We start from the raw sequence: 25,035 nt of genomic DNA on the forward strand, positions 1-25,035 counted from the left end.
AATGAACGCTTTGTCACAAATGATCAAGCCCATTTTTCAGTCTTTAATTCAAATGAAATTATGTCATTTTCTTTTCAGAATGCAGCTGACCTAGGGCAGTTAACGTTTTTATATAAGTTTTCATATTTCTTTTAATATATTGTATATTGTTTCTGTTTATGTGCAACATTGTGTTTTGTGTTTATGTTGCAATGGTTTTGTCATGTTATTTTTTAATTACTGTATAGTATACTGTAATAACACATTAATAGCACAAAGTGTGCTAACTAAAATGCACAAAATGGATGGATGTAATGGATGAAGATTCACAGAAACCTTCATTATAGACTATAAATGTTTCTTTATTATTACTCAACATGTGTAACTACTTTGTCATGCATATTTTTAAAATAGTTTATTGCTCAATTCATTGTGCTGGTTAAAGTACTATAGATAACAGAAATACAATTAACATGGTTTCCAAATATTAAAAGGCAATACACACATTTTCAAAACAAAAAAATAACAATTCTAAAAAGGACATTAAAAACAACAGGAAGTGTCCATTTGCTTTTTTGTACCTATCTTAGTGAAATAGACAAAAATCCAGTCTATCACATTGCAAGTACAAACACTGATAAACACAACCTTTGTATATCTGACAATAAAACTGTATTTACTGATTTTAACAGCATATCATTTAGACAATGAATGTAAAAAAACACTGTAAAAATTTTAACTAAAAATACACAAATATATTACAGTATAAAATATTTACATTTCATGTAATATGAAAATATTCACTAAGATCTGTGATGTTGTTTATTATACTCATAGCAATCCATCCAACCATTTTCTAATTTTTTTAATTAAATTGAAGATTGAAAGAAATGTTCTTGCTGTTGGTTTTTAGAAGCCAGTTTTTTTGAGATCTATGAAAAGTGAATATAACTGGTCCTGATAGGATTTATACTGTACACGAAAAGCAGATGTTATTTATAAACCCATAATTATTTTGTCAATCACCAGAGAAAAGGTAACATGTTTTAAGCATGGGGTGCTGCCGACATAAAGTAAAACTTTATGCGATTTATACTATACATCATTAACTTAAGTATGTGCCACATATTGCCCAAGTGAATCACATACATATAACTGATTAACATTTTCATATTTTACATACATTTTTTGGCAGAGTGAATTAACTAAAAGGTACAACTACACTTTAGGATCTTGTAAAGAAAAACATTTAATTTATAAAAAGTGAGGATGTAAAATCCTTTCTACGTATTAAACATGTAGTTCAGATTTTCACCCCAAGAGTAGACTATTGAACTAAACACACAATTGCTGTATATATGTGTTGGCTACTGTTTTTTAGCAGCAGCAAAAAACTTTCTAAACAGTACGTGTTGAAAAAGCAATGTGCAGACCAAGAAATGAGAGAGATATCTAACTTGAAATAGGTCCAGATAATCCCTCATGTACTAATGTCCTATCTGAACAATACAATATCACTGGCTAATGAAATTGGCTAAAATGTTTAGTAGGTAGTGCTGAGCTGAACATGTGATATTTTGTGCTTTTTGTCTTTGAGATTTAACATTACTTGCATCTAAGGCAACTCCCTGCTGTGGAAAATATAATTTATATAATTAAACATCTGCTTTGCCCTTTGCATATTTCACCATTATGGGCCTCTTCTCACAAGAATATCACAACATCCAAAGCCAAAAAAAGATTTGTTTTCCTTACCAATTCAAACAATTTAAACAATTATAAAATTATTTTCTCTCAGTGTTTAAATTCATATGCAAACCATTACATCTCTTGAAACCGATACAATTGTGTATTTCTCTGATAAGAGTTGTATCTCTTCACAATGGGTGTTGAAATATATTTTAAACTTTAGAATTTAATCCAGATATTGAAAAGTAAGAAACTGATCTTATTCAGGAGACTTCAACTAAATATTCTTAAATACACAATTTTAAAATATCTAGAGGAAAATTAACAATATACCATTAATATTTTAATATGGTCTGTGGTGTACTCTTCACATTTTTTAAGTTCAACAAATACAAGAAGTGAAATGATTAAAAAAAAAAAAAGAAAACCTAACAAACCATAACCACCAGAGTCCTGTGAGGAAACAAAAAGAGAAGGGGAAACAAAGGAGTGAAAAGACACCCATAAGAAAAGGCTGCAGATCTACCAGTGGGCTAGCAACTATAAGGCAGAGAAGAAAGATGGACATAATTAAAATGATGCAGTGAGCACTTAGCTTCTGACTAACCTTTATTTTTGTAAGTTTTGAAAGTTAAAAATAATAAAATAACCTCTTTTAAGTTTTACATATTCCATTAATATATTGATCTTTACTGTGTGCCCAAGGCAATCTTTTTATTTTCTCAGCATCTCCTTCAAAATTGGAGCCAGTTCTTTTGGTGTTTACTGTGCAGAGAGCACACATCCTTGTAGTCCTGATGACTAAATCAATTGAAACATCATTCTAATTAAGTGAATTGGTCATTAAGCTGGAAGAACTTAGTAAAAGGGTACAATAAACATATTTAGACATTGCACAAGAGTACTTATCTTGAAGAGTAGATACAATATAGTAAGAAGCATGTCAGAGCTGATGTTCAGTTTGTAGAGAACTATTCATATTTTTGAAATGAATAAAACACCAAACAGACCTTTCACCTGAAATGCAAAACTAAAACCAAATACTTTTCTCTATCTTGCAATTTGACACAGGACTGTTCATTCAATGAAACTTGCTTTTTCACTTTTGCAATGATTCCAATTTTATTGATACTAATTGACAGAAAAGAATCAAAGTAAAAATATTTTGAAAGATAAACAGATATGCAATCTTATGTGCCTCAGTAACTCTACATTGTCTGGAAATACATGCTGATGATAGGGTTACCTATGGTGAATTGTTATTAGGAATCCATTAATGACCTCCATGAGTCTTGATTAAATCAAAGAGAACCTAGCCTGAATTAGAATTACTAGCAGTCACTTCTGGAGGTGGCCTCTGCATCTTGTAGCCAAGTGTCCCAAGTACTTCTGTTAGCCTCAGTCTTAATAAGATGTATAGGGTTTCCATGAGGGCTGACTATTCACAAAGTGATGGATGAGGGACAGGAACAACTGCAGTCAGGCAACAGGCAAGAAAGGGACTGTTCCACTTATTCTAAACCTTGGCAATGTATACTGGCTCTTGGGATGTAAACATAACTTAGGAGGTCATGCAGAAGGCTCAAAAATAGTAGCTAGATATAGTAAGATTCAAAGAAAAACACAGCACTTGCTGCTCATACTCTGGAGTAGGGTTGTGTTGTACACTAATACTGGAGAAGTACTGAAAAACTGAAATTTTAAAATGGTACCAGAATTTCTGGATTTTTGGTACTTCAAGGCAATCGAGATTTAATGACCCCCCCCCCCCCCCCCCAACAAAAAAATCACTGCTTTAACACCTACAAGAATACAGGGTGAGTCAAAATTATGTTAACACTAATGGTACTGCTATGTATATACTTATATACAATTTTTGTTGACAATTTATGTGCCACATATGGTACATGTGTTGAACATGATGGTGAACAGGTTGAGACATTCCTGTAAATCATCTTGCACATAGGAAGTATGCTTTGTGAATAAATTGTTTCCACCATTTGGCACAGGTGGCTGGGGGGGCGACCCGGCTGGGATGCCCCGAAGGACCGGAAGAGAGCTTACGCTTTCCCCAGACCACATGGGGGCGACCGCCCTGGTACCTATGGGGACCATGGGTACAGAGCTTTGAAGCTCAACCCTGTAGCGGCCCGTGGTCACTGCCAGGGGACGCCCCAATGCCTTTGGAGCCCTGGACCTCAGCACTTCCGCCACACCCGGAAGTGCTGGGGGGAAGAGAAGTGGGGACACCCAGAGTGCTTCCGGGTGCGCAGCCAGCACTTCCGCCACACTGGGGAGTGCCGGTGGAAGATTGCAGGGAAGCACCTGGAGCACATCTGGGTGATTATAAAAGGGGCCGCCTCCCTCCATTCGATGGCTGGAGTCGGGCGGAAGAGGACAGAGCTCGGGAGGAGAGGAGGGGAGTGGAGGCAAACCAGAAGAGAGACGAGGCATTGTTTTGAGGGTCTGGACTGAGGATGATTGGTGCTGCGGCACTGGGTTGTGTGTGTGTTCACCGTTGTATATACTTGTAAATAAATGTGTGTGGTGACTTTAAATCATGTCTACCTGTCTGTGTCTGGGCTGTTCCCCACACATTCAAATGTTAACATAATTTTGACTCACCCTGTATATGAGGGACTGCCTCCCCATATATCTTCAATGTGAAAGTCTTCACAAGGGACCCTCCATATTACTTGTTGTGACCAAAATGTCACGAAATACCAATATCCATTATTGCTTCGACACAGACTTTATGTTATCAAGTGCGAAATAGTGAGCAGTATGGCACAATGGCATGCACCATGGAAGCTGAAGTAAGCTTGGGTTTTGGAGTTATCCATTATTTGCTTCTGAACCACTTTAATACTGAGGTCTGAAAGCTGGTATTGATGCCAAAGTCAAAATTGTAGTACCATTTCAACACTACTCTGGAGTTGTCCAATAGGAGAGGCCCTGGCTAGGTATGGAAATACTCACTAATCCCGAGTTGGGTGCCATAAATTTTGTATTTATTCCAGTTTACAATAGAGTTACCTCAATGCAACTCTGAGTTGCAGGGAGGAAAACATCATTGCTTGTTTGAACTATATGCACAAAATAACTTCTCAGAGTATTTTTAGAGACCTTAGATTAGATTAGATTAGATTAGGCTGTATATTCTTTTTAATGAAGTACAGTAATCCCTCCTCCATCGCGGGGGTTGCGTTCCAGAGCCAACCGCGAAATAAGAAAATCCGCGAAGTAGAAACCATATGTTTATATGGTTATTTTTATATTGTCATGCTTGGGTCACAGATTTGCGCAGAAACACAGGAGGTTGTAGAGAGACAGGAACGTTATTCAAACACTGCAAACAAACATTTGTCTCTTTTTCAAAAGTTTAAACTGTGCTCAATGACAAGACAGAGATGACAGTTCAGTCTCACAATTAAAAGAATGCAAACATATCTTCCTCTTCAAAGGAGCAAACAAATCAATAGGGCTGTTTGGCTTGTAAGTATGCGAAGCACCGCGGCACAAAGCTGTTGAAGGCGGCAGCTCACACCCCCTCAGTCAGGAGCAGAGAGAGAGACAGAGAAAAAAATCAATACGTGCCCTTTGAGCTTTTAAGTATGCGAAGCACCGTGCAGCATACTTAAAAGCTGCACACAGAAGGTAGCAACGTGAAGATAATCTTTCAGCATTTTTAGACGAGCGTCCGTATCGTCTAGGTGTGCAAACAGCCCCCCTGCTCACACCCCCTACGTCAGGATCACAGATAGTCAGCGCAAGAGAGATAGAAAGAAAAGTAAGTTGGGTAGCTTCTCAGCCATCTGCCAATAGTGTCCCTTGTATGAAATCAACTGGGCAAACCAACTGAGGAAGCATGTACCAGAAATTAAAAGACCCATTGTCCGCAGAAACCCGCGAAGCAGCGAAAAATCCGCGATATATATTTAAATATGCTTACATATAAAATCCGCGATGGAGTGAAGCCGCGAAAGGCGAAGCGCGATATAGCGAGGGATTACTGTACCCACCTCCACTCAACTTCTTCCAATTTGACATCAATAAACATTACTATATAGTATACAGAAGCTGTGTTCAATTTATTTGATTTAAAATCACTCAATGACACACTACAAGTAACATCACAGTTAATGCTCTGCTTTGTTGTGTTTTTAAACCTTTATACTGCAAAAATCTGACTTTGTTATTGCAAGGAATCAATCTATTTCATTTCTGGATTTTTGAAAAATTACTCTTAACTTGTTATTTAATTTTGCTGTTAATCTCTTGACACCATTTTGTATTTTACTTTCTGAAAATGTTGCTTATTGTTGCGATGCGCATTGGTGGTGAAAACTCACAGTAGCTTGTTATGCTAGTTTGGACCCAACAAAACTACAGAAACAAACTGACTTTTCTAGATTAGTTAGGGGCTCTGTTTTTCTAGTTTTAAGATATATTATTTAGTTTTAGTTTTTATTTAATTTTTCATTCCAATTTTTAGATATTTAGTTTTATTTTTTGACTATTTTCTAGTTTTTTACTTAATTTTTTTGTTGTTTTTTACTTTTTATTTAGTTTTAGTCACTCCAAAATGTCTACATGAACACTGTTTTGGCAAATTTAAAACCAGTTTTCTTTAAAGTTGTCAAATTGTATATACAGTAATTCGTATTATATACTTTTAACTTAATATCTATGACAGAGCACCATTTTCTCATGATAATGTGAATGGTGTCTGATGTCACTCCTTTCAGTGAGCGCATTATGAGACTCAAATTAAGCAGCTGTCTGGATGCCTTTTCTGTTGTCTCAGTGTATGCTCTGACCGTGGTGAGTGATGTCTCGATGGGGGAGACATTTTATTTACAACTTCACTCAGTGTTTGATGGGTGCCTGTGAGATGACACTCCTCTGGTCATGGATGACTTCAATGTGATCACTGGCACTGATAGGGCTGGCTATGAGTATTATGTCAGCCTCCATGGGTCTGGTGACCGTGGTAAAAGTGGCTCCATGTTACTTGACTTTGCAAAAGGATAGGGGCTTTGGATCGCTGGATCCTGGTTCCAGTGTCCCGAGCTTCATCATTGGACTTAGCACAGTGAAGGAGATCGATCACATCCTTGTGGGCAGACGCTGGAGGCTCCTATACACAACTGCAGGGTCTACAGAAGTGCCCAATTTGTGAATTCTGACAGACTTGTTGCTACTCTGAACATTAAGTTTAGGTGCAGTAGGCTATCACCTACTAAGAGAATGAGGCTGAACCTGACTAGACTCCAAGATCTGGCTGTTTCTAATGTGTTTGCATGCAGTTTGTGGGTGCAGACTTGGGTGCGACTGCCAATTCAAATGTGATGTGGGACACCTTCCATGACAAGACACTGAAGGTTGCTGAGGGTTGTGTTGGTGTTGCTGGTGTTCCCAGAATGGAGGTATTTCATCTAGGAGGGCACCCTGGATATTATCGAGAGGAGTCGCAGCGCATGGCTTGATGGCAAATCTGGTCTTTACTGGGAACAGAGAAGGATGGCTGGGAGGGCTCTGAGAACAGATAAGGAGGAGTTTGTTACAGGAATCTGTGAGCAAGTGACACACTATCGCCCCAAATCCTACTAACAGAAGAATCAAAGTATTATGATGGAATGGTCTTTACGGACCACTGGGCTAGCTACTTTGAGCAGCTGTTTAAAGCAGATCCTCGGACTAGAATGTTGGTCATTGCTGGGTCTATGGTTCTTGAGGCTGATCCTCCAATTACCTGTGAACCACCCAGTCTCACAGAGATTGCACAGGTGGTGAACCACCTAAGGGTAGGGAAGGCTGCAGAGGTCTGTGGCATCCACGGTGAACCTCTCCAGGCAGGTGGTAAGGCTTTGCTTCCATTTGAGAAGGGGGCAGCATCCCAACTGACTGGAAAATGAGACTTGTCCCTGTCTAGAAAGCGAAGGGTGTTCACCTGGATTGCAGCCACTACACTGCTCTTAGTGCTGGGTAAGGACCTCGCTAGGGTCATCCTTTAAAGGTTCACATGCTCACCTTCAAGCAACCAGGGCAGTCTTGTTTTACACCTAAGAAGTCTACCATCAACCGCATCTTGGAACTGAGGGTTCTCATCAAGTGCAAACGCGAATATCGGCAGAGTCTCTTTGCAGCCTTTGTTGATTTTTTTAAAGTGTTCAACTCAGTTGATCAAGCTGCCCTGTGGGACATCCAAAGACTTTGTAAGATCCCACCGAAGATGCATTATGTCATGGCCGGCCTGTACAATGGTACTGTGAGGGCTATGCAGAGTGGAGGCAGAACATCTGTGTTCTTCCAAGTTGATTCTGGGATTCATCAGGGGTGTGTCTTTGCTCCTACTCTGTTCAGTGTTTGCATGGACTGGGTGTTGGACTGGGTGTTGGGCAGGGTTGTGGGGTACAGCAGCTATGGGGCATCTGTTGATGAAGAAAGATTCACTGATAGAGTTAATGAAGGCTCTGTTCAGGGCTCTCGAGAGACTGAGTGAGTTGTCTGAGTGTCTGGGCTTGCAAGTGTCCTGGGGACTCATGTATAAACGGTGCATTTGCACAAAAATGTTACGTGCGAACGTTTCCACCCTCAAATCGCGTTGTTTAAAACCTAAACTTGGTGTAAAGTCATGCACATTTCCACGGTAGCTCATACCCTGACGTACGCAAGTTCTCCGCTCGGTTCTGCAAACTGGTGGCACCCAGCGTCAAAGCAGTGCTACTGTTCCTGTGTGGTTACCCTTTCTTTTTTAGATCCAAATCCCGGACGCGGCTTTATCATATACACTGAAACTAACTGCATGTTGTTTATTAGTTTAAGGCATCTGATTGTAATTAACCTGTAACCATATAATTGTCTAGGGTAGTGGTCCCCAACCTTTTTGACAGCAAGGACCACTTTATTAGATGCAATTTTTTCCACTTTCCTGGTCGGCGGGGGGGGGGTGTGTGTGTGTGTGTGCAGTTTTATACACAATTTACATAACATTTCTATCATTATTAAGTTATTAAGCAGTTTGCATACGTTTGCAACCCGAGATTTTTCTTCTTTTTTTGCATATAATAAAGACATATGCTTTGCATTTGTCAAACCAACAGATTGCACATCACAAACATTAACAGTGCTATCTTTTTTTCGTGTCTGCCGTTTCTATAGGAGGGTGACAATGAGTTAATTTCCAATGGATGTTTTTCAAATGTTGACAAGCAATAAGCAAAAGGTATCACTGAAAACCACAGAAAACAAAAACAGCAAAAAAAAAACAGTACGCGGAAAGTTCGAAGAAAGAGTTTTTTTTACATTGTTTCTGTTTGGGGATCGTTGTGCAAATGTGCACAACTGAGCTGCGACCGCAGATCTAACTGCTCTGTGGATGATTCGTTCAAGCATTTCAAGATCACTTCGTTGTAATGAAAGCATCTGCTGAATGTACTTCGTAGTAACGCGATTTCTATAGACTCGTGTCATATGGGGAAACTGTCGGGACCATAAATATACTTTGTTGTAATACTCTCTCACCTCGGTCTCTCTCCTCTCTCTGTGCCGCTGCAAAGCCTCGTCCGCCAAGCATTCTGAAAAGTCTGAGTGAGTCTCCATTGCCGGCAGTTCTCTCGCGGCCCGGCTGTCAGACGACTACGGCCCGGTAGTGGGCCGCGGACCAGGTGTTGCGGACCCCTGGTCTAGGGAATAGCCAAAGTATTCTAAATACCATAGCTGCTTTAGTGTTGTTACTCTCACTGCACCTTCTATTTCTTCTCTCAGCTGCTCCCGTTAGGGGTTGCCACAGCAGATCATCTTTTAACATATTACTCTCACTGCACCACTCGGAGTATTTATATCACTGTATCTGAGTGTGGAATCACAGCTTAGCAGCTGATTGGAAAGAGAATTATCGGTATACAGCATCAAGCACATGCTGCCTCAGTGCATGCTGCCTATTGAACTGCTCTCATACGGCAAACGTTTCAGAACCTTTCCTCGCGGTTCAGAAACAGTTTCATCCCAAGCACTATAAACGCACTCAATCAGTCCATCAAGTGCTCCTTGTAGAACTGTTTATACTTATTAGTACAATCACCTAACTGTAAACTTGCGATACAGTTATAATATTGCACAACATGAGCCACTTTATATAGCGCGTATTTATATATGATGACGATATCATTTTTAAGATGAAATGCAGCAAAATATGTTTATTATATTATACAGATAAAACTTTAACTTCATTTAAATAATCTATATTGTTAATAATTAAATATGTGAGGACACAGTGCCCCAGCGGTAGCAAGGGGCTGGTGCTTCTTTCACGGATTGTTCCTGCCTTGCGCTGTATTCTTGCTGGTGCTGGAAGGATAGATGGATAGAATAATTAAACACGTACTACGAAGATATTTCAATGTTCCTTAAAAGTTTTGAAGAATCGGCGTTCTAAGCTTACAGATGGTTTAACGTCTATCGCAGAGCTGATTGTGTGGCAATTGGGTATTTTGGAGAAAGAAATGTAGGAACAGGAATTGGGGTTAGTACATTTGAAAGAGACAGTACTGCTGCAATAAAGTATTTCATCGAAGTTCGCGCATGGAGCAGCAAGCATCTTGCGTGAGACATGAACAATCACTGCGCCACCATGTTTCCATGTTTAATAACATGCTTTAACTCCTATCATCATGAAAATGATATCACATATACATCTCAGAATTTTAATTATTCAGAGAGCTGTAATATTACGAATGTAATGGATTCTGTGTCCTGTCGGAGGAAGAGAAAGCCCGGAAGCATGTAGTGATTCACACACAAAGAGCACATAGAAGATCAAATACAAAACAAAGCATTCAATGTGCTACTTTAGTTAAGATGGAATTTGAGAAACTCAACATTAAACGATTTTAAGATGAAGTTTATGATGTTCTACTTTAATGACAAAATAAACTACATGATTAAAGTGGAAATCTAGAGATTAAAGTTGACATTTCGTGCTTTTTTCCCACTGTGTGCCTATTTTTTTTTTTTCTCTGTACCCTAATAAGCTTTTATATGACACTCAGACGGAAGGCAATGACTCGCCTTTTTACGCCGACTTTGATATGTGACACTGTGCGACTTTGTGAACTTGAGCTTTCGAGTTTCTCCGACACGCTATGTCACTCGATCAACTTCATTTTGTTGTTGTTGTTTAAAGCACTGTTTAAACCAACAAATAGTATGTTTTTCCTTGCCTCCACTTGGTATTCGCTGAAATCCTTCTATTTTCCCTTGTGCTTTTGCCATTGTCTTTTCACAGAAGGCTGATCTTAAGGGCTATTTATATTGATTTGCATATTCAAAGAGGCGTAATTCTGGGAGGAGTTGGGGCGGGAAAGCAGGCGTGTGCACGTGCGTTACTTTTCACGCTGACTGGGATTTATGGAGCAGAAGAACGTGGAAGCTGGTGTTCGCACAGATTTGTGCATCTGGATTTTTTTATGCGTGAGCACATTTCCACTTTTGTGCTTACGTCATGTTATAGTGCAAATTCTACGCAAGGCGTTATGCATGAGGCCCCTGGTGTCCTGCTGCAGAGAGAATTTCGACTCCTTCAAAAGGTTTACTTGTCTGTGGTGACTCTTCCTATAAAGTCAGTAGACGGATTGGGAGAGCTTGGGGGGGTCATGTGGTTGTTGGAAAGGGGTGTGTGGTGCTCTCAATATCTTTGCAAGAGGATGAAGGTCCGAGTCTTTAGAGTCCTGGTGCTTCCTGTTTTGCTATATGGTTGCAAGACACAGACATATGCAGTGACCTGAGACTGGATTCCTTCGGTACTGTGTTTCTTCTGACCATGGCCATGTGGCGTAGTGCCAATTCCCAGAGGGTGATCCGACTTGTAGGATCCTCATTGCTGGGGACCTCAGGGGTTGGACTAGGCCAAGGGGACACCCACGTAACACCTGGCCGCATGTCTGCCTGGGGGGCTGCCAACCAGGATTCCGAGGTGTTTCATCATGTAATGGGTGTGGCAACACGCTGTACCAGTGCATGCTCCCCAACCTGCTGAAGTCACCACTTGGATCATGTTAATAAGAGTAGTAACAGAAAAAGAAATTAAAGTTTTTCCACGTATATAGTGCACTTCTACAAGCATATTTACATCTGTTATAGCAACACACAAAATCTGGGTGGCTTCCTGTGAGACTGACGTGAAATATTTGACATTCAGTTTTTTTTTTTCTTCTTCTCTGGTATTCTGACCCCTACATGTCACTTTTCATTTCTCATTCATTTATTTTAGTTTAAGACAATTCAAATGCATTTTAGATATCTTGAAATACAATTTGAGATATCTTGAAATACATTGTTAGGTATCTGAAATGGAGCAGAGACCCATTTTAAGATATCATGAAATGAATTTTAGATATCTAAAAATGTATTTTAGATATCTCAAACAACAGTGAATTTAAAGTTATCTTAAATGCTTTTTGAGATATCTTAATTATATTTTGAGATGCATTTCCAGATATCTCAACATAACTTCCTGCACATTTTAAGATATCTCAAATACATTTTCAGATATATTAAAATAACTTCCTGTGCATTTCAAGATATCTCAAATACATTTTGAGCTATCTTCAAATAGACAGGAAGTCCCATTGAAAGAATAGGAAATTTTACAGGAAGAGATTTCGAGATATCTCAAAATGTATTTGAGATATCTTGAAATGCACAGGAAAATATTTTTAGATATCTCGAAATGTATTTGAGATATCTCAAAATGCACAGAAACCTATTTTGAGATATCTCAAATTGCATTTAAGATATCTTAAAATGCATTTCAGATATTTCAAAGTGTACAGCATATCATTTCAAGATATCTTGAAATCTATTTGAGATATTATAAAATGCTTTTAAGATATCTTAAAATAGATGCATTTTTAGATATCTGTAATTCAATTTGAGATATCTAAAATGCATTTACAGATATCTTAAAATTAATTTTGAGATATCTCTAAATGTTAATTCGGCTTGCCATAGTGACTATTATTTTTTTCTTCCCCTGCACTCATTTCCTGCTATATGACAGGCTTCCAGGTGGTATAAAAACATTTACTCAATTTGCTGTTTTTTCCCCATGTTATTTTAGAATCTGAATGCTAACTTCTCCACTTATTAAGCTTGTAACTAACAACGACTACATAAAATAAAATAAGTTAAGAAAAAGAATCTTTTTTATTTTTTACATTCATGCAATACTGCTTTTTCCTGTCAAAGTAAAATTTTCTGTAGCTTTAAGGCAATTGAGCAGTCAACATAAGGCTGTAAGTGTGAATACTGTTAATTGAAGAAATTTGAGATAGTTAATTTATGCTTAGCTTAGGTGGCACAGTAGTTGCAGACTGATTAGCACTGCCATTTTACTGATCCAGAGTAGACAGGTCAAATCTACCATCAGATTGTCAGTGTGTGCCGTATTTTTTGTTTTGTTTTTCTGAGTACTTCAATTTTCCTTGCACATTCCCAGAGCCTTGTATTTCTGGTTAAATAGTCCCAGTGTGAGTGTGAATGTGTTCATGAGTGGACCCTGTGATAGACTGGTACCTTGTCCAGGCCTTCTTCAAACATTGTGGCCAGTGCTGCTAGGGTAGGCCCTTGCTTGCTATTCCTTTGAAATGGAGTAAGAACATTTGAGAATGATTGACTTTATTAGTTTACCAGAGAACATATTTGCTTCAAGATTACTATGAACGGTTGCCTAAACTAAAGGACATTTCTGAAAGACCATAAAAGAACATAAAGCTGAATTGTTGTATCATAGGGAAAAACCTCTTACAAAGTCTTGAAATGTTCTCCTTTTCAGAATTAGAAAGGTGGTAGCTTTAGCCATTCCACAGCCACTTTTCATGAAACATATCCAAGAGCATTGTTCATCATTTAATGTATGTCAATGATTTTACTTTTCAAATTCAATTTTAAAAGGCAGTCAGTCTATCGCAGACATTGCATTATGAGTGTCTTTAAGTGTAGTCATAATGCAGCTATAAATTGCCAGTAGTCAGTTGATCAAACTAAAAAGAGCAAAACTGAACAGAAACACTGAAGCATCATACTTATAGGTGATTAGCACGTTAAACAGCAATGAACTGAAGTTTACTTTATTTGGAATTCTCTGTACAGCAAAGGGCGATGCTTCCAAAGATGACTCATTAAATGCATCTCCCCCTTTCTCTGCAAATTCTTACTGCATATTATGGACATAGGGTAGCCATTCTCTATGAATTTACCCTCAACACTTTTTAAAAAGCCAAAATAAGACCACACTTCAGTCTTTCTCTATAGTGGGTAAAAGCTCTGAAACAGTGACACTGTCTTCCTCCATAGCTATATTAAAGTGCTAGATGACTAATTTGCATGTTATGCATGCATGATAATGTACTTTTTAGTGCAAGTTTGCTGTACTATTAACACAAAACACATTTTTGAAAAATAAGGTAATCAATAACACTTATTGTTATAAATAACATATGAAGCAAAGTTACCACTGAGGATTTCATAGTGGTATATTGTAAAAACCAGTAAAAGCCCCATTCCTAATCTATAGTTTACCAAACTCTTTAAAATATGTAATCCATCCATCTTCCTGACTTGCTCAGTTGCAGAGTCACAGAAGAATAGTGTATATATTGGTAGAATTGGGAACAACACAGGAACCCACTCTGGACAAAACACTAACTCACTACAGACAACTACTGTATAACATTTGAAAGTGGAGGACATATACAGTACATGCTTATGACCATATCTACATTCACTCCTACTCTACCAAGGCACTGTAGATTATCCATTTATCCTTACTGCAAGCTTTAGGACTATGTAAACACGTGTAGCAACCATTATCAACATTGGGAGAATGGGGAAACACCATATACAGTATCATAGGCAGGAATCAATTAGGAGTGACAAAATTGTGAGGCAGCATATTACTCACTTTAATTCTATATGCTATAGCCTACCAGCTAAGTCACTAGATTGCAAACCACAAAGTTTATAGTCCAGACCAGTATATCAAAACCTGTGAACCTTGACCGTTTGAGCTATAAGCAAATCTCTCACTTTAACATCTTCTTGCTGTAAATACAGTATATGTAAAATTATGATGCAGTGAAGGATGAAAATTACTAAGTACATGTAAATTCTGTCTTTGCTAAGACAGCAGCAGTTTACAAGTATAACACACATACAGGAGAAGTTCAGTAAACTATTTAAATTCCTTTAAGAAAAAAATAATTTCTGCTTTGTAATGTATCAAGGTTTGCAGTATAGTGCTTTTTTGTTCTTCTTCTTGTTTGCACCCCATATTCCTATGAACCATTGGAGCAAATGATAGGAGCCTCCTATCTTGACCATTATCCTTTCCTCTCTTGAACCAAGTGTACTGAACTTTGGATATACATTGTAGTCCATACACGAATATCATCCAGACATCTTCTTTTCTGTTTTCCTTTTTTCTTGTTCATTCAGTTCTTCCAAACATTACTGTCTTTATAAATCTGTTACCTTTCATCCTACAGACCTGTCCAAACATTGCCAGTTTCCTTACTTTGCCCTTGTCCTATATTATTATTCTCCTGTTCATCTCTGATCTCTTTATTGCTGACCAAGTTATTCCCCCATTATTTTTCTATAGCACTACAATTCCAATGTTACAACTTAACACTTTCGAGTTTCTTTAGAGCCCAGGACAAGGATGCATATAGCAACACAGACATAAAGCATGCATTGATTATTTTCAGTTTGGTCTTTATATTAATATTTTTGCTCTTCCAAATTGTGCTCAGGTTAGCAAAGACACTATTTGCTATTTTAATTCTCGCTGTATTATCTTGCTGTAGTTGTTATTTGTAGTTATCATGCTTCCCAAGCATATGTACCAGTCTGCACATGCAAGTTTTTCACCTTCTATGAACACCTTTGCTGCTTTGTTGTTACCCATTACTATCATTTTGTCTTATTCCTGTTGATATACAGTCCTAAGTCTTTGCCAGCCTGATGGATTACTGTCCGCTGTATCTGCTGGTCTTCTTCCTTTTCTGTCAACAGATTTATATCATCCACAAATCACATATCCTTAATATTCCTTCCCTGTATCACCACACCTCCATGTTCTTGCACTTCCATTATTTCCATGATCTTCTCCAGAATTGTTATAAACAGGAGATGGGACATATGATTTCCTTGTCTACTACCTATTATTGCTCTAATCCATTCACTTACTCGTTTGTTTGTCTTCACAGCTATCTAGGACATTTCATACATGCTTCTTGTCACCCTGATCAGTTTCTCTGGAGTTTTCATACTTGCCAGTTAGCATCAATATCAGTGAGGCATTGATGTGCATGTTTTGTTTTAGCATCTAAGTAAAGTACAAAACAAAAGCTATGTAGACCATTTAGTTGCTATTAAGAAAGAATGCACAAAATCTGATGTATATGAAAAAATGTGGCTAATGATAAACCAACTGATAAATTAAATCTGCATTTTAAAACAGTAGTCTATAAGACTAAATAAATCAAATGCTAGCACTGCTACATAGTATTGCTTGAACCCTTAATCTATTTTGATTTTACCCATTATACTTTTCATTATGGGCAATTCTGTGGAGAATATCACTTTCTCTTACAGCCCAAACTCATGCACCTAGTTTGTCCCAAGGTGAATGTGAATGTATGTTGTAGTGTGTGCTACAATGAGATTGCATCACATTCAGGGCTTGTTCCCATCTTGTTCCTGTTTCTTGAGGGATATGCTTCCATTCTCTTTTGTTGTGTACTTGAAAAACAACATTAAAAAATAAATTGAAATACATGAAATAGTCTATATTTTTTATTGCAATCGCCTTCAAACACATACTTTAAATACTCAACAATATAAAAATACATTTCAAGACATGTCTTTCAATATGTATTGTGCTGAAAAGTTAATAATACCTCAGAAACCCAATGATGACTGCTATGGACAAAAAATCACAAATAAAGCTAAGGAATACGTTCATATCAACAACTCATTTTTCTTATGATGACGTAATAAATAGAATTGTGAAGGAATAGTATATATGCACATTCGGTGTGAATGAAAACACTTTTGAAATTCTTATCTGTAAACTTTTTAAGACTGACTTGAAGCAAGCAGTATGGTATAGTGGCGATGGCAATAAAAGTATAAACCATAATGTTGCCAGGTTAATTCTTGTGTTTGACTTACTGTATAAACTTTAGCTAGATACTTAATCTGCCTATGGCCTGTTTGAAAAACAGAAACAGGAAACAAAACAGGAAACAATTATAATATAATTTGATTTTATTAGTTGCTTTGGAAAATGGAGTCTGAGAAATAAATATTAATAGAAACTTATCTTGTCTATATCTTCAATACTTCTTATATGTGTACAGTATCAAAGAAACACAAGTATGCATTTCCTAGTCAGTAGTCTCAGTTTTAGTTTTGTTCTCTTGAATAACTCTGCAGGACAAGACCCAACCCCTTCATGCCCCTGCATGCCCTCCTGTCAAAAAAAGCAAAAAGCAGGGGCATGGCCCAATGCTAAAATCCCTTCTCCTCCCAGGCCAAGGAAGAAGCAGGGCCGTGGGAAATTGTGACCATGTTTACTTTGACTTAGTTACCTTTCTGTGGTATTCAAAGATTTGTAGGTTCACAAAGCCCTAGAAGCAGATGCATTTGAAACTATTTGTTTAGGTATACAAAATGTGTAGCAACATCACACACTTGAAGAAGAATACAACAAAATTAAGAATACTTGTTTAAATAGTGTTATAAAATCTTTTAAACAACTTGTAGATTGTATTAGTATATAGAATTCTAACTTTAACAGAAAAAAGTAGTTTTTTAGGAATTCACTTAATGAATAACTAAAATTTCATGTCTGTTACCTGTGAGACCGGCCTCTCAAGTATGATTTATTTCTTAATGTTTTATAAAGAAAAATTTAAATACACTAATGGATATGCTTTTGTACATTTTCGAACCACTTTATCATTTCTACTGTGCATAGTCTAACATAGAGATGTTAAGCAGTCTGTAAAATCAGTTCATTTATATCAGTTCGTTTATTACATCATGTTAACATCTTTTAAATCCTAAGACTGCCTGAAAATGTGTCATATGAATAAAAATGTGAAATATTGTTTAAAGCAAGTGCTTCTATGACCTGATTTTCTTGGAAACAGTTGGTCTGTGGCATTCTATTTCTGCTGTCCTTAGATGACATCAAAACTATAAGTAAATTTCCATATGTAATGCAATGGTTTTACATTGATTATGGTCATTTTCAAATTATATACCAAAAGTATACAAAGTTTAACGTATATATAAATTATATATGAAAAGTATTACTTGAATAAAACAACATATGCATTAAGTCAACTTAATTGCTTTAGAAAAAAAATATTTTTTTAACATTATAAATGTAAAAATTATTACTCATAGTCTTCTAAACCTTTTGCTGTCTCCTCAGACCCTGTCCTACTTTAAAAAGGGAAGATGAAAGAGCAATAGTGGATGTTCTGCAGCATTCTGGATATTATGTTTAAGGGAAAGTCAAAGTTAATAAACGCAGCAGGAAATAGACTGAAGATTAGATAGAAAAAATAAATCTTTTGCCACAAACAGTGCTGCACCTAGTCCTACATTAGGCTTGTCAGAAGATGTGCCTCTGAGTGCCCAGTAGGGATTTATTTTTATCTTATTTTCTCCATGAGTTCACAAAATAAGATAGTATGATCAGTATATTTCAGACTATTTACATTCATATTTTTTATTAGCCGTTAGTATTACTAGTGAACATTAAGTTTTGGTAGGTAGTGTGTTTGCATTGCTGCATAAGAAAAATAATTTAAGCTACTAGGATGCTGGTTAAATTACCTGCACTGAATCACTGTATGACCAGTAATTCATTTTAACTGCCTGTGCTCAAATCATTACAAATACATCTCTTATATATATTTCTTTTCTGGTTCGTCCTGCTTCCTCTTCAAAAGTGGTCCCACCCACACACAGCCGACACAGCATTTCTCGATTGCTATTCGTCCTCTTCCAAACCCTTCCCCATGCTGCCTGCGGCTCCTCTTCAAAACCAGTCCCACCCACATGCAGCCGACACTGCATTTCTCAATTCCGATTCCTGCTCTTCCAAACCCTGCCTGAGGCCTCCCTTACACCCCCACTTTTCTCGATTCGTATTCCTCCTTCGGACTACCGCGTTCCCCACTCCTCTCTCATGAACCCATTGGTGTCATGTCACCACCCTATATCTAGCCTGACCGCATGACATTTCACTTCAGCCATGTGTGCGCCTGGGAGTCTTTTCCGTAGCCTGCTACAGGAAGGTACTCTATCGACCATTGGCATTGATTTCGCTCCTTGCTATTCGTTTCACTCCTTCCTATTTTCATTATACTGCGACGGTTGTTTCCTAAGCCTTTGTTATAAAATGAACGACAGTATCCCTAATTTCTGCCAAATACTGCCCGTTATCTTCCGCGGTTCTCAAGCCCTCACCGTTGCCTCTTCCATCAACAAACACAGGCTGTGGAATGAAATGAAAGTCCTAAAACTCAAGTGAAACTCAATTTTTCAAGTTTGGGAAAGTAAAACTAGAGACACGGCAGAACTACCTTATCAATGTTTACCACAACAACAAGACCCAGTTGCTCAACTTGACGGTGATATTAATTTCTCGACTGTGACTCCCCAAGAACTTGCTATAAGACCAATACTGAATGTCACAAACGACGATTCTCTACATATTAACAACAAAGTTCTTCATCTTATACAGGGTGAAAAAGTGACCTTCAAGAGTGTAGATACAGTAGTCAGTGACGATCCTAATGATCAACTAACGTACCCACAGGAGTTTTTACACACCCTCACACCAACTGGCATGCCTCCCCATATCCTTCATCTGAAGCTGGGAGCTGTAGTTGTAGTTATGCTCCTCCGAAATATTATGCCATCAAAAGGTCTTTGCAACGGAGCAAGACTCATCGTTACCCGAATACATACAAATATTATTGAGTGCAAACTGATCGCTATCCAAAATTCTGAAACAATCTTCATTCCCAGAATCTCTTTCCTTCCTTCCGACACCAATCTCCCTTTTAAATTTAAAAATACACAATTCCCACTCAGACTCGCCTTCTCCATGACTATCAACAAGTCCCAAGGACAAACATTTGCAAAGATTTGCATTAATCTACAACAACCAGCCTTTAGCCACGGTCAGTTGTACGTGGCTTTTTCTAGGGTTAGATCTTTCGACTCATTATCTGTCATCTCCACCAAATCACCTAATCACAACTCCGTCTTTCAAGGAAGTAGTATTTCTTCTTGATTTCTGAATTCCTTTCTCACCGTTTTCCATTCCTATTGCTACAGTGGGCGTCGGCTAGTAAGCATTATTCTGAAGCTGTGTTATAAAGAACTTTGTGTGGTGCTCACTAACTAAATGTAAATAAAATAATTAAACTCTCTAAGCTTATGAAAAATTGCAGATGAACATTAGACATTTATTCTGTGACATGACTATACTAGATTATTTTTTTAAAAGTGTAATATGTATAAAAACTAAGAGAATAAAAATTTAAAATGGATGAGCAAAGGGAAGCAAAGCATGTCGCAGTGTCTGTCTGTTATTGGTAAAAGCCTACAATGATTATTTCATCCCACAGACTTGTATTCTTATAAATGAACTTGTAAAATGTTCACTATTTTTTTTATGCTAGACATTTTGTAAAAAGCAACATGCCCAGCCTAGCAATTTTTTTTCAGTATCTATGTATGAATATATTTTATCCAGTAAAGATGAATATATTGATAGAACTAATTTCATGGAGCCTCCTTACACAATCTTAGGTGATGTTGAGAAAGAGAGCTTTCAATTCATATCTCAGAAAAGCAAAGGAATTCAATTTTTCATAACATATACTCTTCTTTAATCTGTGTAAAACAAGGTGTAATTCATCTTAAAATATGAATCATACACAACTTTTAAGATTAAATGTAACCTAAAACATAACAAAAGACACAATCCTAACTGTGAACAGAAACTAGAAAATATTTCCAAATAAAAAACATAATGAAAACAATAAAACTGTAGTATATAATACGGTCATTTTGCAAATGGGGTCCAGGGCCACTTAAAAAAGTAAACTGTATGAAAAAATCTCAAAGGAAGACCTTGCAATTGTCTTAAAAATTTTCAAGAAATGAAAATGAACATACTGTAAGTTGAAATAAATTGATGTATGTCTGGAATTACCAGATAACAATTTCTGTCCATAGAAAAAAGGGGATATGTTCATATGCACATACAAGCAAATAGCAGAATTAGATTGTATTAAACTTACTTTATAATAAAGAAAAGGCTGTAGAGGTCTGTGTTGATATTCTTGATTTTGGTAAAACAACAATTACTGTATAAAACCTTTGATAATCAGTTCATAAGGACATTTATAAATTGCATAATAATTTAAACAGGTTCTACATAGTAGATAGGCTTGGCACAGATACTGTCTAATTTGGTTATCCTACAGTTTTTCCGTTTTAGTGTTTCTACTCTTATGTATTAAATGAATTTTATATTTCAAGTAAAAGTTACAAAATCAAAGTTCCTGGCAGACACAAAAACCACGAGGGGCATACAGATCATCAAAATATGTTAAATAATTGAAATATATCCTGCTATACTGGACATCAGACTCATCTTCATTGAAAAAATAAAGGAAAAAAAATATTTCCATGCTCACCTTACACTTCATTTACATATTGAAAAGTGGATTACAGAACAGATGGATAAGTATTAAAGGCTCAGTTTTCACTAAACACAAAGCAACATGCTACCTACTCAGAAATATAAGTAACCAGTCTGCAGAAAATGTGACACAAAACTACTAACTACAAAATTATTAACAAAATTGTTCCTCCTGATAAATCCTGGAACCCAATTTAACTCTTAACTAGGTTGTCATTGATTTGCAGTTTCCTTGTTCTCACACTATAGTGTGGATTTCAAACAAAAATCCAAAGGCATTTGGTTTAGTTGAAAAGAAAATCTAATTGATATACAAAGGGCTGGTTGTTCTCATGCAGGGATGATTCTTGACTAAAGATCTAATTTTGCTAAAGCAGTCTTTGGATTCCGACAATAAACTGACAATTGATTCAGTTACTGCAGAACAATCAGAACAGGTGACAAATACAAAACCATGCCTTCATCCATTTATCCATTATATGAATCCAATAAAAAAAATGAACACTATTGCACATTAACAGAATATAACCAGAAAAGATATCTGAAATTTTTTGTTCACATCATAGCTTGATCCTGTTTGCTCATGCTCTAGTTGCTCTTTTACTTTGGTGGTCAACCCAATTGATTCTTGGAGGGCTGTTTTTTTGTCTTGCAGCTGTCTGGTCTCAGATGACCACACTGGGTCACAAATGGGTGGGTGGTGGTTAAACAAGATAAACAGGCAATTAAATATAGTAACCTTTGTCTGACCTCACAATGTCAGATCTACAAAATTCTTTGGTCATGACCCTGAATGCTGAACTTTACCCTTTAGCCTCTACCTCTAATAAAATTCTACTACTGTTGTGTGCAGTGTTACAAATAAATTACCTTTTTGACACGGCAAACAATGCAGCGGCCACATAGATATCTCCGGAAAGAGCCAGAACAAACATCACAGAAGCTCATAAAATATAAAAAGTAAGGAAGAAATAAAAACAAGGAAAAAAGACAGATGTTACAAAAAGGAAGAAGTCCAAACTTTTGGGCAATGCTTTTGTCAAATATCTAATTAATCAAAGAATTAAAAGATTTGTGATAGCATCTTTATTACTTTACAGCCATTACAAATTGTAACTCTTCCTTCTCTTTCATCCCTGCTTTGATCATGTTTTTCTTTGCAAACAAAAGAGAAGTGATTTCTCATTCTTTTATTGTATATAAGCCATCTTCCCTTTAACAACATTCAACCACAAATAGTAAGGAAATAAAAATCAGCAGAAGACTAACAGCTTTTAAATTCTATTATCCACCTTTCAACTAATTTAACTTTTATCAGCAATAATACTGATACTTTAATTATTCACAATTATTTTTGATATAATACTTATAGGGGCAGCACAGTACTGTTCGTCAGGGGTGTGTTCTTGCTCCTACTCTCTTCAATGCTTGTATGGACTGGGTGTGGGCAAGGTCGTGGGGTCCAGCGGCTGTGGGGCTTCTGTTGGTGAAGAAAGATTCATCTTGACTTCATCAAAGATCTTGACTTTGCTGACAATGCTGTGATATTCGCGGAGTCAATGGAGGCTCTGATTGGGGCGCTCGAGAGACTGAGCGAGGAGTCTGAGTGTCTGGGCTTGCGAGTGTCCTGGATAAAAACCAAGATCCAGGCCTTTAATGACCTCTTGGGCATAGCCATCAGCAGTGCATCTGTCTGCGGAGAGAGTGTCTACCTTGTCGAGAGGTTTACTTACCTTAGCAGTGACATTCATGTCTCTGGTGAATCTTCCTATGAAGTCAGTAGATTGGGAGAACATGGGGGGGTCATGAGGTCGCTGGAAAGGGGGGTGTGGCACTCCCGATATCTATGCAAAAGGACGAAGCTCCAAGTCTTTAGAGTCCTAGTGCTCCTGTCTTGCTATATAGTTGCAAGACAAGAACGATATTCAGTGACCTGAAACAAAGACTGGACTCCTTTGGTACTTTGTCTCTCCGGAAAATCCTTGGGTACCGTTGGTTTGACTTTGTGTCGAATCAGCAGTTGCTCATGGAGTCCCGAATGTGGCACATAACCTGCATTGTGAGGGAGCGTCAGTTACAGCACTACGGCCATGTGGCGCGTTTCCCCGATGGTGATCCAGCTTGTAAGATCCTCATTGTTCAGGGCCCGATTGGCTGGACCAGGCCAAGGGGTCACCCACGTAACACCTGGTTGCGGCAGATAGAGGGTCACTTCCAGAGGGTGGGACTGGACCGCGTGTCTGCCTGGGGGGTTTTGCCAACCAGGATCCTGAGTTGTTTCGTTATGTAGTGGGTGCAGCAACACACTGTACCAGTGCATGCTCCCCAACTTGACTTGACAGTGCTGTCTTACAACAAGTAGATTATGGTTCAAGCCCTAGGTGATCCCTGCATGAAGTTTGCATGTTCTCCCTCTGTCTCTTCTGTCTTCGCCCACAGACATGCAGGTTAGGTGGATTCCCAACACTAAATTGGCCTTTGATGTGTGTGCATTCACCCTGCTGCGGTGATTAGAAAATGGATGGATGGACAATACCTATGAATGTATCTTTAAAATTAATAAATATTATATAAAGAGAAATAACTGTAAAGACTTAAGCCAGCTATCACAATCAGTAATATCTGACTACTATAAACTTAATGAAGATGTGACAAAAATATATAGTATCACTACAGCTGTCAACTGTCTAAATCTGTTGAGTCTAGTTCACTGTGTCTAAAGCCAGAGCCTATCCTGGCAGCATCAGGTGCAATATCTATTCACAGTAACTGATTAACCTAACACACACTTTTAGGATATAATATGAAAACCAGAGTACATGGAGAAAAATCCAAGCAGAAAAGGATAAAATGTGCAGCCTTCACATAGGCAGTGCCCAGGATTTACACCAAAGACTCTAGAGCTGTGAGGCAGCAGCATTAACCACTATACCACCAATGCAGTTATTTCTGTGGAATGCTTGCAAAAAAAACCAAATATTGTAAATACATGATACATTCATGCACAGTATATATACCCATTCATCCATTTCCTAAACATATTTATTCAAATTAAAATATGTGTAATTTTCAATAGTATAACTCATTATTTTTCCTTAATTGTATTGTTTGATACCTCATGCTATCTAAGATGATGTTTTTTACACTGGGGCCATGGCCTCAGCAGAGTCAACATTATTTAAAAAAAAAATCAATTCCAATTTTAAAGATTGTTTTTAAATTGCCTCGTTTTTGGATAAACATATAAGTAACTGAAAAAGTTTTCCAATTGTTAGAAAAAAGTAGTTGTACTGTATATTAGTGTAGTTATGCACAAGAGCAGCCATTCTCAATCTAGGTGATAAACAAACAGCTCTCAGAAAAGGGGTAAAAAGTGGGACTTAAAAGGATCATAAGTTACACAGCTAAACTCACACCTGAGTCTCCATACTCAGCCAGTGCTCACATTGGCTCTGATGGAACATTTAGCTTCCAACCCTCTTTGAGCTGATCCAAACTGTAGACCACTTGAGAACCATGTGCCAAGACCAACTGACTTTTGTGAAAGAGAGTGCTTCAGTGAGTGT

At 37.5% G+C, this 25,035-nt stretch overlaps 2 protein-coding genes across 2 annotated transcripts in view; one reads left to right on the forward strand and one right to left on the reverse strand.

Moving 5' to 3' along the window:
- The window catches only part of LOC114658053 (bcl2-associated agonist of cell death-like), a 695,521-nt gene that overhangs the window by 181,340 nt on the left and 489,146 nt on the right, over positions 1–25,035 (forward strand). The gene's annotated exons all lie outside the window — the stretch shown is intronic.
- dnajc4 (DnaJ (Hsp40) homolog, subfamily C, member 4) overlaps positions 1–25,035 on the reverse strand; it is a 211,008-nt gene that overhangs the window by 64,139 nt on the left and 121,834 nt on the right. The gene's annotated exons all lie outside the window — the stretch shown is intronic.

Source organism: Erpetoichthys calabaricus, chromosome 1, assembly GCF_900747795.2.
Source record: "Erpetoichthys calabaricus chromosome 1, fErpCal1.3, whole genome shotgun sequence".
Classification (NCBI taxonomy): Eukaryota; Metazoa; Chordata; class Cladistia; order Polypteriformes; family Polypteridae; genus Erpetoichthys; species Erpetoichthys calabaricus.